The 13434-nt window shown below is 40.9% G+C and overlaps 1 protein-coding gene and 2 pseudogenes across 1 annotated transcript in view; 2 read left to right on the top strand and 1 right to left on the bottom strand.

Annotated features, from left to right (window-relative positions):
• Window positions 1–13434, bottom strand: part of LOC146634549 (ribonuclease inhibitor-like) — a gene marked incomplete at its 5' end in the record, with an annotated part of 78537 nt that overhangs the window by 28333 nt on the left and 36770 nt on the right. The window lies entirely within an intron of this gene.
• LOC146634553 (uncharacterized) lies at window positions 8514–10850 on the top strand (annotated as a pseudogene).
• LOC146634552 (5S ribosomal RNA) lies at window positions 11795–11909 on the top strand (annotated as a pseudogene).

The raw sequence follows: 13434 nt of genomic DNA, 5'->3' as shown, positions 1-13434 counted from the left end.
TTGATGTATTCGTTTTGATCAGTGTCACATTTTTCCTGCTTTTTCAAGTTTCCTCCTGGATCATTGTATTAGCTGCAGTATTGGTGATGATGGTCTTTGTCAGTGTTGCTGCTCTGCAGCTACTCTTTACAGAAAAAGACCAGATAACTTTCATTTTTCATTTCTTGTCATTTTTTTCTACACCAAAATCTATCCAATAATATCTGCATAACATTTTCTACTTGTGATTTAGTTATTAATTCTTTGCTTAATGATTCAATCGGTCTTTGTCTAGTATTAAATTTTATGTTTCCCATTTAATCCCACTGGCTTTAAAGTGTTTCACCAGATTTTTACGAAGTATTTCCAGTCTTTTGTTGTCTCTGTCCCAAATGTTCTGAAATGTGTTGCATGTATTAAAAGAAGTTGGACTTTACCAAAAAATGTACTATGTACTTATAAACTTACATTTATGAAAGCTGAACAAACATTGATATACTTGACTTTTGTAACAGTGAAAAGGCAATCTGTTTTTATTGATAAATATATATGTTTGCATTACTGTTATTTGGATTGCCATGTTAGAACGTAGCAAACAACATTGTTTGTTCCTCTATGGTTTCTTTATTTTTACAAATCTAAATGTTTTTTGTCAAAAGATTAATAATTTCATATTGAGGTCAGACGGTCAGCAGTTTTGATGTTTTTGCAGAGATTTTATTTTTTGCAAAATAGCACAAGTAAACATTAAAAGTAGTTCCTAAATCAAGGCATTTATTATTAAGGCGGCCATTATTATGGCCCTGTGTGGAAAAAGTGATTGCCCCCTAAACCTAATAACTGGTTGGGCCACCCTGAGTAGAAACATCTGCAATAAAGCGTTTGGGATAACTGGCAATGAGTCCTTTACGAGGTGGTGGAAGAATTTCTGCCCACTCATCTTTGCAAAATTGTTGTAATTCAGCCACACTGGAGGGTTTTTGAGTATGAACCACCTTTCCAAGGTCACAGCACCTCAATCAGATTCACGTATGAACTTTGGCTAAGCCATTCCAAAGTCTTTATTTTGTTTTACTTAAGCTGCTTAGAGGTGGACTTGTTGGTGTGCTTTGGATCAAGTGCACTTCAGCTTGTGGTCGTGAACAGATGGCCAGACATTCTCCTTCAGGATCCCAGAAACTGGATTCTGTTCATCTTGACGTTGCATCTCCAGACTGAGAGATCTCAATTACTTTGTTTCTTATTTGCTTCTGAATTTCCTTGGATTGCGCCATGATGTGTAGTTTTTGAGGATCTTTTGGTCTACTCTACTTTGTCAGACAGGTCCTGTTTAAGTGATTGATTCAGCACAGGTTTGGCAGTAATCGGGCCTGGCTATGACTATGGAAAAATTGTATATTTTCTATTGATAAATGCAAATATTTTATGTCTGTTATGTGCATTGCCGTGTGGAGAATATAAGGAAAAAAAATTGTGTGGTTTACATTGTTTCTTCCTCTTAGATTTCTTGATTTTTTTTTTTAAATTGCAATAACTTTATGTTAATTTCAGTGCACTTTCACATTTCTTTAAATTCAAACTACAGTCCTGTGAATAACTAGAAACACTTCTAGCAGCACAAATGTGAGGTAATTGTTTTCTGCTTGACTTTATCAGTCTCTCATATTGTTGTGGAGGAATGTTGGCCCACTCTTCATTACAACGTTGCTTCAGTTCTTTGAGCTTTGTGGGCATTTATTTAAGCACAGCTCTCTGAATGTCCCAGGTTGAGGTCTGGACTTTGCTTTTCAGCTATTCTGCTGTAGATTTGCTGCTGTGTTTGGGATCATTGTTCGACTGCAAGACCTAAACTTTACCTATTAAACAGTTAACTCTGTATTTTACACTTTATGTGAATATTGTTGCAGATTTCAATTATTAATGTTTTTATAACTTTGTTCTTTCTTATATTTAATATTATACAATATTTATACTTCATGTCTCTGTCTTCTTTTGAACACTCCAGCACAGCATCACTATAACTTTGTCCTCACTGACAATAAAGCTGTTTTATATATTTCATTGCAAATGTTTCAAGCAATTTGTAGCTGTATCTTAAGATATTTTGTTAATAATATAGTATTTTATATTGTTTTTTTCCCCATATTTGAGAAATATTTAACATGTAAAAGTCTGTTTATGTACAATTTGGTGATATTAGCCCTGATTATTGGAGGAACTTGTACATGAAGCAGATTTCTGAGACTTCAGATTTGAAGGTTGTTGTCATATAATCTAAATGATGGCAGATTAACGTTCCCTACCTCTGTCCTACAACCACAGGACTCCTTTGCATTCGACTGATAGAAATTTCAAGCTCAGTGTTAATGAAGATTTCAAAGGCCTTAGTGCAGGGGTAGGGAACGTCTAAAACCTGCAGGGACACCGGCCCTCGAGGCCTGGAGTTCCCTACCGCTGCCTTAGTGTGAAAGGAATGAAGCTGTAGCGCCTCCCAGTGGTTGAAAAGAGGTACACAAGAGGTTTTTGCAACCTGCTGTTTAAGGTACATTATGAGAATAATATCTCTGACAAACCTCTACCTCAATTAAAAGATGCATTTTGATTTACATGAATGCATTTCATCTTCTCTGCAAAGGCTACACAACCTTCTTTGCCATTTGAGTGTGTCCAGTCCAGCTAAAACCAGCTCATTACTGATGGCATGAAAACGATCTGTGAGGTAACATTTTTACTGTCATTCATTCCTGTTGAAAACTTGTCACGTGTTTGCTTAGGTTCTTCTCAATAATCCTCCCGTATCCTGTGTAAAAACTACCCGAGCTTAAAGTATACAGACTGCCGGGAGGGGCGAGACGGGAATTTTCATTGCATATATATATATATATATTAAAATACAGATAGCAGCAGCCACGAAAACATAGGCAAGAGAGAGCATAGCAGTGTCGTAGATGTAGCCAAATAAGACAGATAAATTAAGATGGAAAATCCCCAAAACAAAACCCAATCTTTAGTGTGGGAGCATTTCCATGTCATTCCCAAAGGTGTAATTATTTTCAGCGACTGCAAACTGAACACAAACTTTTCATAACTGAGTTTGTTTCTTCAGTTGTATTTTGGTAATGCTGTTGTACAGCAGGGAAGCAAACACAAGTGCTAACGCTAACAACATCCAATCAGGATTTATTGGTTAGATCAAAGCTAACATCTGCATTACATGTGAGCACTACACATGTTATTTAACATATATAACGTATAAGATTTTTACATCTTTCTCTTTCCCTCGAGAAGAACTGCTAAAACTGTAGAAATAACATTACAGAAAAGCAGGACATGCTCAAGCAAAACATTATAGAAAGTCTGTCACGGTTCTGGGTCAGTTTGACCCAGTATTTTGAGTTGTCATGTTTTTGCAGGTTTAGTTTAGTTCCATGTGTCATTTTCTGTCTCTCTCTCTATGTCGAGTCTGCGTCTTAGTGTGATGGTTTCTTGTTCCTGTTTTATTGTGAAGGTCTGCGTCTCATGTGAGTGTGTTCAGTTTTACCTCTGTCTCGTCTTGGTGATTATTCCCAGCTGTGTCCACCACCTGTGTGTAATTCCCCTGTGTTTCTCTGTGTATTTAAGTCGTGTCCTCTGTCATTGTAGTTGCTGGTCCGTCTGTGTATCCACCATGTCTCACCCGTGTGTCTGTGCTCTGTAGTTTAGTTGTTTCCAGTCTAGTTTAGTTCGTGCTCCATTTGCTGTTGTCCATGTTTATTTTTGTGTTCAATAAACCACCTTCACTTCTCCACTGCTGCCTGCGATTGGATCCTCATTTATTATTTTCACACGGCTCTCCTCACCCGCCGTGACAGTACGGACCAGCCAGATATGGATCCGGCGGCAGTCACCCCACCTAGGGAGCTTCAGGAGGCCGTTATCGACTCTGCTTCTAAATTGATTTACCAGCTGTTAGAGCATGAGGGAGACGTGTCTCTTTACACTGTGGAAGCCGACCTACAACACCTTATTTCCAGTTACCCCTGGTTATTGGACTCACTGCGTCCGCTCGTACAGAATTTTGTTCTTCACGAGCTTCACCTGCACCCCCCCGCCGCTACCGCTCGCCTGCTCATGCAGTGATATCATCAGTGACAAGTCAGGTGATAGAGGCTAATGCAAAATGGTGTTTCAGTGAGGCAGAATTTATTATGACAATACATTTTTTTAAATACTCAGTATGAATTAAACAGGTTAAAGGTCAATGCTCTGTTGTAATATAAAGACAAAATGATTGACAGCAGCCCAGCAATATCAGTAAAACGCAAATTAGCCACATGGTGCAATGTAAGGAGCTCTGTGATTGGTTAGGAAAGGACAGACTGGCCACCTCGATTTTTCTTCACTGCACATTGATCCATAGCTTTGCTCTGTAAAGGCTAACAAAGTGCTTTTGCTTTACAAAGACATTCAGCGTCGGTATTCACTCTTTTAAAATGCCACTGAACACTGGAGTGAAATGGAGCCCTGATCCTCAGAGTTTTATTGTTGCTAACATTTCTTATAGATAGCACAGATAGTGCCCCACTGCAGTAATCACTCATGTCTAGATATTCCTGTTAAAAGGGAGTTTTTCCTCCCCACTGTAACATGGCAAACATAGCAAACGGATAATCCAGCTGAAGCTTCAGACAGCCGTCAGACAGTGAAACACTGCCATCTGCTGGACTCGAATAACAAAGACGCTGCTTTGACGGGTGAGGGAGTTTCAACAAGTCTGCAACGACTCAAGCATCAAACTACAGAACTATTATAGCGGACATGGTGCTCTAATGACTGCTTCATTAACGCAGGTCAGAAAGGATCAAACATATCAATAAATTATAAAACACAAAACGTCTCTTATTGCCCAGGAAGTGAGTGATCACTTAAGTGTGTTCAACAGGAAGCTAAAAATTGTTAGCTGTTAAAGTGTTCAAAAAACAGCAGGAGCTCTGTGTGAGGCCACAGTGGGCCAAAAAACACAAGATGACCTCCAGCGAGGACAAAATGTATCTGGACGTCTCTGTGAGCATCTGTCTCACTGTGTAAGTGTAGCACAGTGTCTGTGTGTGCATGGCTGGGCAAGAGAGACAGCACAACTGAAAGCCAGCACTCAGACGAGGACCCGGTGCATCGTCTGTCTCATCTCAGCCAGTTTACTTACAAACTCTTTAAGTTTGAATTTTAAAGCCGACAATGTGCACAGGGCAGTGATATTTAAAATGAAGGTAAACTATTCCAATCTCTGCAGCCCCAATTGTGTATCTCACACACACACACACACAGTCCTGAATTCATTACTGAAGTCTCATCCAGACGTTCAATGTGCTCTGTAATTAAATTGAGACGTGGGGTCAAAATTCCCACCTAGATTGAGTGAGATGAAATAGAAATCGGCTCTCCTCTAACTGACTTTATAGAAATAATTACATAAGCTGCATTTATAACTGTTATTAAATAACAGCAGCACACGAGAACTGAAGTGTAATCCCAGCACATTTCGCTTCGCTTGCACTGATTCTTTAGAGATGACGACCGTGGTGGGTAATTAAGGGCAAACAATATACAAGTGGCGTGAAAAATGGAGGCTGCATTACCTTTCCAAAGCTTCCTTTCCCGATGGCCCGCAGTATCTGGAAGTGGTCAAAGTTTACTGTGGAGAAAATGAGAAGCAGTTAGTGAGAACGTGTCAGTTTGAGCTGAGCTATAAAACAGGGAACATGACATGTACAGCACTGTGCAAAAGTCTTGAGCCATCCCTCATTTGCTTCCAGGGATCCGGACTTCCCTGTAATCTTTAAAGTGGTATTAAGGAATAGCTCTCCAGGCTTTTTAAAGTGTTTCTGATTTTTAATCCAGGGCTTGTATTTGACCACTTTTTGTCTGTTAAGACCCTTCACACTAATCTCTGAAACATTCAAACATAAACAGACACCTAAGTCATGGAAAGGACCAGAAAACTTAACAAAGAACCAATTTTAAATTGTATCTTTACACATTTACTTGCAGCCTATTGCAAAAAAACAAAAGCCCACATCATTTGTTCTCACTTCTTTAGTTGAAGAATGCAGTTAATAACACCGTTAACACAGACTGACCTGGCAAAACACGAAAAAATAAGGGGGTGGTTCAAGACTTTTGCTCGGTACTGTATGAGAAATGGAAATGTGCACTTCACAATGTATCGCTGCACTTCGGCAGTACTGTGCAGATTAAATGTTTTTTCCTTCCCGATGCATGTGAAAGGTTAAGACTTACATCTCCAAATGTACTGGAACTGATTTGAACCAGAGGACTCAGCCACACTGTTACTATGTACTGCATAAACACGTTTACCGATGAAGGTAAATCAGACGCTGTCCTGACTGTGTGGCTAAATTTTGTGCTGAAAGCATCAAATCAATTGAATATGATTAACTTGCTATGAGAGGTTTTTACTCCAAGTGTGACTTTTTCTGGGTTCATACACCTTTCAGGGTCAAATTCAAGCACTTTGTGAGCACGTTTAATGTCCATTTTCAACATTTTCCAGCACATTACCATAAAAAGGATGCATATTTCACTTCGCATCACCTGAGTAAGACCACGTGAAAGGCCAAATTAATAAGTCTTCTCATCAGATATTGATGCTTCTTTCTTATGTGACACAAAAAACAGGAGGAGACAGATCTTTGCTTGTGTTGTTTTTTAAGTTCATTCATTCAAAACTAACTGTAAGACGCTTAACTACATTGCAGTCTGTGTTATTGTTGTAGACCTAATTATCACCTTTAAAGTGTTTGTGCTAATAACATCATGTAGAGTAAGACAGGCATAGAGAACAGCACTGACTGGGAGAGGCTTTGAACAGATGACATACTCAGATCAATTCAACACTTTAGACTTTAAAAATGCACAAGCGTCTTTCAAAAACCCATTTATTTAATCTATCATCATTGATATTATTATGTACAGTTATAATGTACTGTTCATCTCCCTTAAATAAACAGGCAGCCTTAAAGTGTGAAATAGTCACTTGTCTACTGTCTCAGTGGCTGATAGTGCCCCACAGGCCTCAATGTCAGCTTGAAGCCATCATGTTTCAATTGTTTAATGATAAACAGATTTTGAATGAAAGCGAGGAAACTTCGGTAGCACAAAAAAGTGCCTATTCTTTGTTCCCATACGGTTCAGTCATATTACCGTCATTTCCCCCTAAGCTGTTCCCAAAGACACCAGGTTAATACTTGAAAAGGCTGCAGCGATACACAAAAATATCATCAATATTCTGTTTACTTGGTGACAACGTCGCTTTTAGCCTTCAATCAGAAAGCCTGACGTTGGCTAGTTAAGCATCGGGCTAACGTTTAACGCTTTCACTTGAGAGAAGTAACTCGTATTACTGCTACTGCTGTGTAATCTTGGTTCAATTCACAGCATATTCTACAAGTTACCCTGCAATAACTAACTGTTAGAATAGCGGCACCGTATTGTATCGCACTGAGTGCACTTCAATCCTTTATCCCGCGAGTTTGCTAGCTAGCAAAATAATAATACCAATTTTAAACAAATAACATGTGTAACGTACACACTCGAGAAAATTATTTACTAGTACTTACGCAAACTCCCCCGTTGTGAAAACGTACAAATCCTTCTTGTATTTTTCGTTTTCCAGCAAACACTCATTAAAACGGCCTCCAGGCACATTAGCGCACTCACCCCCGACTGATCAGGGAGGGGGTGAGGGGTCACACACTGAAACAGACTAACGTGCAGAGGTACAGCCCAGGCAGAGAAATGTTGCTTTTAGACTTTGCGACTCGTTTTATTTCTCTATCTGATAAGAAAACTATTCAATCAGATAGTTATTTGTGGTGAATGAAATACGGTTACAGTTTCAAGAAGTTTTAAGCACCAAATCCGAAATCCAAGCACTGCAATATTAAAATCCAATTCAATTTCTTGTTTGCTCCGAAATCTACGACATGACTATATACAGAAAAGCTTGACATGGTATGCAAAAAAACCCCCGAAGACAATACAAATACAAATACATGAACAAAAAATGTTTTAACTGTCAGTTATGTCATTTTAAAATTTTCCAAAACTAACATTTTCTTTGATTGACTGATATTAAATTGATTAGGGTCAAGTTAAGTGTGAACAATATTACACAAGCAAGCACGTGTGCGCATGCGCACATATTAGAATCCCTTCGGTCGCTTCTCATATGTGCGCATGCGCACATATTAGAATCGCTTCGATCGCTTCTCATGTGTGCGCATGCGCACATATTAGAATCGCTTCGATCGCTTGTGACGTGGTAACTTTGCTTTGATCCTTTCTGACGTCATAACTTTGCTTTGATCCCAAAACCCATAAATAGGAGCGCTCACCTGTTACTTTATGCTTAACGGACGTTTACCTGCAGCAACTAAAACCCTTTCGAGAAGTTTTGAGAGCAATTTACGAGAGAAACCAAAACAAGTTCAGTTTTGTTTCTCACCAATCCACAGCGCAAACAGACACATTACACCATGTCAGCCAACCCATCCTTCGGCTCAGATGAGCTTGGAATATCTAAAGGGACCATTTTGGGAGATCACCACATGGTGGAGGCTTTCCTTGGAGAAGGAAGCTTTGGTGTTGTAACGAAATGTCGCGATACAAAAAAGAACCAAACTGTTGCTATTAAAGTCAACAAGAGCAACCCTGAAATTCTGCTCCAGGCAAAACTGGAAATTTTCATCCTGGAGCAGCTACGACGCTTGGATCCAGACAGGTGCAACATTGTCGAATGGAACGGCTATTTCCTCGATGGAGAGCGCATTTGCTTGAATTTCGAACTCCTCGACCAAAGCCTGTCAGACTACATTGGGGACCGGAATAACCAAGGTCTCCCAATGAGAGAAATCAGGCCAATTTTGCATCAGCTCGCAAATGCTCTGTTCCACCTGGGTTCTGTGGGAATAGTGCATGCTGACCTCAAACCTGTCAACATCATGGTTGTGAACCGCAGTGAGTCTCAAGTCAGAGTCAAACTTATAGACTTTGGCATCGCATGTAACACCTCTGCAGTGATTCCTGGTGACTGTGTGGGGACAATTGGTTATTGTGCACCTGAGATTATGCTTGGCACTCCATATGATGAAGCAATTGACATGTGGTCTCTGGGACTGGTAGCTGTGGAGCTTGCTACAGGGGTGCCTCTCTATCCTGGGGAAGACGATTATGACGTTTTGAAATTCATAATTGAAACCCAGGGTCAGCTACCAGATCATCTCCTAGAGTCTGGCTTGTACACTGACAGCTATTTCATCGAGGATAACCACAACGAACGGCGCTGGACATTTAAGACCCCAGAACAATTTCAATACGAGACAGATTATCGATCCAAGGAAACTCGATCGATAAAACTTAAGTGTCTCGATGACCTCGAACAACTGCTGAAGGTTAGGCGAGGACCGGAAAATGGCCAAACATTATTTGTAAGGCTAATCAAAGAAATGTTGGCCTTGGATGCAAATCAGCGCATAACACCCTCGGAGGTTCTGAAGCATCCCTTTTTCGACCCTGGCCTCTCAAGGAGAACCCCCTGCACGGACATGAATAGTACAGGGGGAGAACTCCTTGTGCTCTCTCAGCAGCCTTCAAGCTGGAAAAGTCATGGATCGCAAAAATTCAGCTGCAGTTTCCAAAACTCAGTTGAATTTCCTCAAAAAAGAGACATCAACACCTCAGCCAACCCATCTGCCTCTGAAGATGATCTTCAAATAACGGAAGGGACCATTTTAGGAGATCACCACGTGGTAGAGGCCTTCCTTGGAGAAGGAGGCTTTGGTTTGGTAACCAGATGTCGCGATACAAAAAACAACAAAACGGTTGCTATTAAAGTCAACAAGAGCGACCCTGAAATTCTGCTCCAGGCAAAACTGGAAATTTTCATCCTGGAGCAGCTACGACGCTTGGATCCAGACAGGTGCAACATTGTCGAATGGAACGGCTATTTCCTCGATGGAGAGCGCATTTGCTTGAATTTCGAACTCCTCGACCAAAGCCTGTGGGACTACATTGGGGACCGGAATAACCGAGGTCTCCCAATGAGAGAACTCAGGCCAATTTTGCATCAGCTCGCAAATGCTCTGTTCCACCTGGGTTCTGTGGGAATAGTGCATGCTGACCTCAAACCTGGAAACATCATGGTTGTGAACCGCAGTGAGTCTCCCGTCAAAGTCAAACTCATAGACTTTGGCCTCGCATGTCCTGCTTCTGCAGTGATTCCTGGTGACCGTGTGGGGACAATTGGTTATTGTGCACCTGAGGTTATGCTTGGCATTCCATACGACAAAGCAATCGACATGTGGTCTCTGGGGCTGGTAGCTGTGGAGCTTGCTACAGGGGTGCCTCTCTATCCTGGGGAAGACGATTATGATGTTTTGAAATTCATAATTGAAACCCAGGGTCAGCTACCAGATCATCTTCTAGAGTCTGGCTTGTACACTGACAGCTATTTCATCGAGGATAACTACAACAAACAGCGCTGGACATTTAAGACCCAAGAACAATTTCAATACGAGACAGATTATCGATCCAAGGAAACTTGATATATAAAACTTAAGCGTCTCGATGACCTCGAACAACTGCTGAAGGTTAGGCGAGGACCGGAAAATGGCCAAACATTATTTGTAAGGCTAATCAAAGAAATGTTGGCCTTGGATGCAAATCAGCGCATAACACCCTCGGAGGTTCTGAAGCATCCCTTTTTCGACCCTGGCCTCTCAAGGAGAACCCCCTGCACTGATATGAATAACACAGGGGGACAAAACCTTGTGCTCTCTCAGCAGCAATCATCGTTTGGGTGGCCAGAATTCTAGGGGAGCTAGAAATTCTTGTGGAAAAAAAGCCCAAAACAATAACATCAACAAAAACAACCAATGAATGTGGTCTTAAACTTGGGCACAATTTGGCTTGAAATCCATCAACTAATCTCTCAATATTCAAAGCGGAGCAGCAGAAAACTTACCATCACATCAGTCCTTCAATCAGACCTACAACAAACGTCTTCCTTCTCTCACCCCAACCGGTCGCAGCAGATGGCCGCCCCGACCTGAGCCTGGTTCTGCCGGAGGTTTCTTCCTGTAAAAAGGGAGTTTTTCCTTCCCACTGTCGCCAAAGTGCTTGCTCATAGGGGGTCATGTGATTGTTGGGTTCTCTGTATGTATTATTGTAGGGTCTACCTTACAATAATACATACAGCCTTGAAGTGACTGGTGATGTGATTTGCTGCTGAATGAATTCGGAACTAATTGGAAATCTGGATATTAATTAAATAAACCTGCTTTGAGCATCAATTAATTGTTGTTTGAAATTCTTTATAAATATATAAATATAGTGCCACTCTTCTACTGTTTAAAATGCAACTGTTTAAAACTGACTAATTTATTCATACACTTGAGCATAAACACACGCACAGTAAATGGCCTGTATTTGTACAGCGCTTTACTTAGTCCCCAAGGACCCCAAAGAGCTTTACACTACATTCAGTCATTCACACATTCACACACTGGTGATGCCAGCTACATTGTAGCCACAGCTGCCCTGGGGCGCACTGACAGAGGCGAGGCTGCCGGACACTGGCGCCACCGGGCCCTCTGACCACCACCAGTAGGCAACGGGTGAAGTGTCTTGCTCCGGGACACAACGACCGAGACTGTCGGAGGCGGGGCTCAATCTGGCAACCTTCCAATTACAGGATCAACTGCGAACTCTTGAGCCACGATTGCCCTATATACACATATACTTTACAGTACTAGTCAGTGCTTACATACCACCCTGAACACGCCCGATCTCGTCTGATCTCGGAAGCTAAGAAGGGTCGGGCTTGGTCATTACTTAGATGGGAGACCACCTGGGTATACCAGGTGCTGTAAGCTTTTGCACTTCCACACACAAACTGCAGATGGCGCCGCTGCTCACTCAGTGGAGGCAGCTTGAGGAAAAGCTTCATGACAACGCTCCTGATTGCATTTCGCTTTTGTGCAAAACAAAACAAAAGAACAACAGGAACGAAATATTTAGGAAATATACGAACTTATTTATTCTGTAAATGTAGAGAATGTCTACGGCTAGTCCGTCTGGGCTCAGTAGTGAGGAACTTGTTAACCTTTTAGCGTGCAGCGGGCACAGTGTCAACCTGACACTCTTGTGCAACGAGTTTTAACTCGTTGCACAAGAGTTTTAACACTGAATAAATGCGCATCAGTGTGCTACCCTGAGCAGGGAACACGATATCATGGAGTTTCTAACATGGAGCAAGGTGAAGGTGACGCGACTATGCAGGACCGCCCCTGCTTAGCTTCAGAGATCAGATGAGAACAGGCTGGTATGGCCGTAAGTGAGAGGCTTCCTCGACAACGGGGTTCATGTAGATACTGTAACCCATTTATTGGGATTTAAAAAACAATTTAGAGTGAAGGATATTGATTAGTTTCTACTTTTATTTTTAATAGCTGCACATGACAGCACAGTTATAATGCATACTTAATGCTGCAATATTCACGTCATAAACAATTGTGAGTGTTTGCACAAAAACATCTACAGGTGCTCTGTGCATGTACAGTGATATTGATGTAACGCTTGAAGGATTTGACATTACTACATGAGTGGAAGAGCTCTTTGCGCAAGACTCACTAACCATCCTATTCGAAAATGAGCTTAAAGAGTGCCTCAGATCCGTTTCAATATTTAAACTGTCATTTGTGTGTTGAAATGCAAAAGCTTACGGCACCTGGTATTCCCAGGCAGTCTCCCATCCAAGTACTGACCAGGCCCGACCCAGCTTGGCTTCCGAGATCAGACGAGATCGGGCGTGTTCAGGGTGTTGAGTATTGAGTTGTATTTTTGTTATTGACCAAATACTTATTATCCTGATTTACGAATAAATTCTTTACAAATCCTACCATGTGAATTCATGGATTTTTTTTCACATTCTGTCTCTCACAGTTGAAGTGTACCTCTGGTGCAAATTACTGACCTCTGTCATCATTTTAAGTGGGGGAACTTGCACAATCGGTGGGTGACTAAATACTTTTTTGCCCCACTGTATCTGGAATAACCCTGACATATTACAAAACAATAATATGATTAATTTCCCAGAATGGAGTTGTAAAGGAATTAAATACTTAGAACATATATTAGAGGGAACAGAATTTATCCCATTTGACAGACTAGTTGCACAATATGGGATCAACAAGAAAAGATTTTTAGAATATCAACAAATTAAATCCATAATAAAAAAGAAATTTAACCTCAGTCAAGTTGAATTACAAACACCACCAAGTGCGGCACATTTCCTTACTCTTAAATCCCCCAAATTATTATCTAAAATATACAGAACACTTTCTAAATTAGATGAATCAATATCCCTTCCTATTGCAAAGTGGGAAGCAGATTTATCAG

Source organism: Diplotaxodon limnothrissa, linkage group LG3 (assembly GCF_057381915.1).
Source record: "Diplotaxodon limnothrissa isolate DT_005_m linkage group LG3, D_limnothrissa_male_GT1.1, whole genome shotgun sequence".
NCBI lineage: Eukaryota > Metazoa > Chordata > Actinopteri > Cichliformes > Cichlidae > Diplotaxodon > Diplotaxodon limnothrissa.
The sequence above is the reverse complement of the archived record's forward strand: the minus strand, read 5'-3'. Positions and strand labels throughout refer to the sequence as shown.